Genomic DNA, 3,371 nt, shown 5'->3' on the forward strand with positions numbered 1-3,371 from the left:
CCCTCATCTAAAAGGGGGGGGAACAAGAAACAAGAGAGACATTAAGCCTTTAAAATTTCCCTACAAGGCAAAAATGTTTCTCTCCCTACCATGTCTCTCCAGTAACCATTTTCATTTATTCTGCCATTTACCAGCACCTTGAGGATGATCTTTTCTTCTGTACTGATCCTGAAACTTCTGTCCACCCTCTGTTGTCATTTTACTGGTGAAGTGCCTTTAATTCCGCTGCCAAGAAGGAACACTGATATATTTGGCTCCTGTACCAGCGTCATAGGTGATGTCCCTCAGGTACCAAGGAGCTTTACAGCTCATCTTCTAGAGGTGTCAATGTGTGAACTGTAAGCCAGTGTCAAGCACAGGTGACTGACACAATCCAGACACCCAAATGTGTCCAGTTCCAAGCACCCAAAGAGGCAGAATACTGATAGAAAAATAGCAGATAATCATAAGAGTCCTTTTATAGAGATTTAGAAATGTTAAATGCTTTAAAGAGAGACCAGAGAAAGTAACAACTCAGAAGAAGCCCTGAAGACCTCCATCAGTCAAAGGATTAAGTGATGACTAAACAAAGAGGTGCTTTGACAAAGAACTGAACCCAAACAGCAAGTCTAAATTTAGGCACTGTGGAATGCTTTGCTGATCCCCTTTTTTTCTGTTAAATTGACCTTATTGCCCACAGAGGCTGAGAAGTCAACTGGTTACCAGTTACTGCTGTGCTCTGTTCCCCTTGCTCAGTTTGCAGCTGCAAACAACAGAAAACAGTGAGCCCAGTGAAAGGAGATGCAGCTCCCAAACCTCTCCTTGGAGCCATCAGCAGCATTCAGTAGACACAGGTCCAAAGGAATGCGAGAACAAACCTCATTCCCCAAGGATGTAGGTCAGCCTGAAGGGCTGCTGGATAACTACAGGCAGAATTTTCCCAGATAAATTATGGCTCACTGTTTCAGACACAGACTCTAATTGAGTAAAATGCACTGATCCTCTTAGTCAACAGGGCTTTGTTTTCAATTAGGACATGGTTCCCCTCGGCCTTGAATTTTTCAGGGATGATTTCCGGATGAGAAGGAGAAATGCTGGGGACTGAGAAGGCAAAAGGCAAAAGAAGCCCAAGGACACTCATTAATGCCGATCTCAGCTCTCAGTGTGAGTGTGGCCACATCACTGTCCCTCCCTGCTAAGACATTACCAGATAATCCTAATTACAGCTTTTGCTCAGACTGTCACAGAGCTTCACAAACTGCTCGGTAAATCCAAGAATATTTAATGTTTTATTTTAATATTAGAAAGAGCCATGATGACCACCAAAGGTGCCCAGCTACATAACATGGGCCATCTGCTTTCACCCCATAATTTCTGCAACAAGCCCTTTTCCTTAAAAGCAGGTTTATCTATAAAAGTAAACATTAGGAATGGAGAAACCTTCATAGATATTTAGGCAATCTTCAAAAATCAGAATTTTTCTTGTTCCTTTCGCAGTGAGGCAGAGACTATACCTACTTTAAGCCATTTCTTGACCCTCATCTGCTCTTTTTTCTTTAACCCTAAGCTCTGTATTTCTGTTGTCTTAGTAGTTTTAGCCCTCTGCTCACACTAGGAGATTTCAGTTACCTTTTACTATTAGTAGTCAGCTGTATAACATAACATGTACAATTCTAGCTATTATGGAAACTGGAAAATGAATTTGCAACTGCTTCCAGCATATAGCTTCCAGCATATAGCACATTCCAGCAGCAGCACAGCCTGAGCTGATGAGACTTGGTGAATAATGTCTCTTCTCTGACTTGCCTTAATAATGATCATAAAAAGAAAAGACATGCAATTTTTCATGGGCACTGACTGACACACACATCCTATCCCAATACAGAATGAAATGGTATTTCCACTAGTTGCAAGCAATTTTCTGTATCTCTCTCATTCTGGGCGTTTTTCAATGGTCCATAACCAACAAATGACAGGAGAACATTGCAAAGGTATCATATTAAATTACAAAAGTAATCGTGTGGCCCGATTGAAAAAGACAGTTATTGTTAGAATTAAGGGTTTCATTCCTTTGGAAGCACAAAAACCCAAACCCACAGCGTGGATCCAGACACTGGCCTCTCACAATTTGTGCTGCTGCTTCTGCATGTGGGATTTGTACCAGAACACCCACAAAAATTGCAGTGGGAATGACAGGGACTGAAATAAGACTTGGAAACATATTGATTCAACTCACTGACGACAATGGTTGACTGTAGCAGCTTTGCTCCTGACCGAAATAACATTATACTAGCAAAATAGCAGCAGAATGGGAAATAATTTTTGGGCATAGACTCATTCACCAGTATGGAGATCATATAAAAATTAATAGTATGGAACTTATTACTTAGTAAAACATTAGGATCTTTAGAACATAAAAAATTATGGGGAAAATTTACATTTTTCCCTCTGAAAACTCACATTGTGTATCTTGCTACTTTTCTGACATGTCTGCCTAGTACCAAGGGAACTGGATGCTGAAAACTCAGTTTGACCCTGGAAAGGTGAGCAAATAAAGTCTGTCATGAAACATGCAAACAATTTTCCCCCTTTGTAAATATTCCATTATTTATGCCCCATCAGAGAGGGCAAGAGAGACAGAAAGGACTGATAGTGGCATGAAGGGATAGGACATGGGGGAATGGCTTCAAAGTGAGATTATCTGCTTTAGATTAGATATGAAGAAGAAAATCTTGACTCTGGGGGTGGTGAGGCACTGGCACAGGTTGCCAGAGGAGCTATGGCTGCCTGGAAGAGTTCAGGGCCAGGCTGGACGGGACTTCGAGCAGCCTGGTCCAGTGGAATGTGTCCCACATCATGGCAGGGGGTTGGAATGAGATGATCTGTAAGGTGCCTTCACAAACCATTCCATGATATGATGCTTTCCTCACAGAGGAAACTCTTTGGAAACACCACTAGGGGAAAGATGTTTGTGACACTAAATTGTGGTCAAAGCCAAGCCAGAGGTGACAATATGAGCTGGGGAACTTGCAGGCTGCCTCACACTTTGGGATTTCTTTGTGTTTCCTTGGGGACAGCTGTGACCCGGTCAAGACCTTTGGAAGAAGAAGATTGCTGGGGGAAACCTCTGGTTTTTGGAAGCATTTTTTTGTTTGGAGAGGGCAAACTGGAGCTTGGAGAGGAGGGGATGAATTATTCAATGATAGAGTTTTGCTGCAGGAAGAAGTGAATTGAAAATACACTTACATGTGTATTTTCTGTGAGGTTTCCTTTTTAGTGAGGCATTGGGAGATGATTTTAACCTTGAATTTTTATTTCAGGACATAAACATTTAATGACAGAGAAATATTATCTCTGTAATTTATGCTTTTGGGAAATGGTACACAATTCTC

Source organism: Fringilla coelebs, assembly GCF_963513975.1.
Source record: "Fringilla coelebs genome assembly, chromosome: 4".
NCBI lineage: Eukaryota > Metazoa > Chordata > Aves > Passeriformes > Fringillidae > Fringilla > Fringilla coelebs.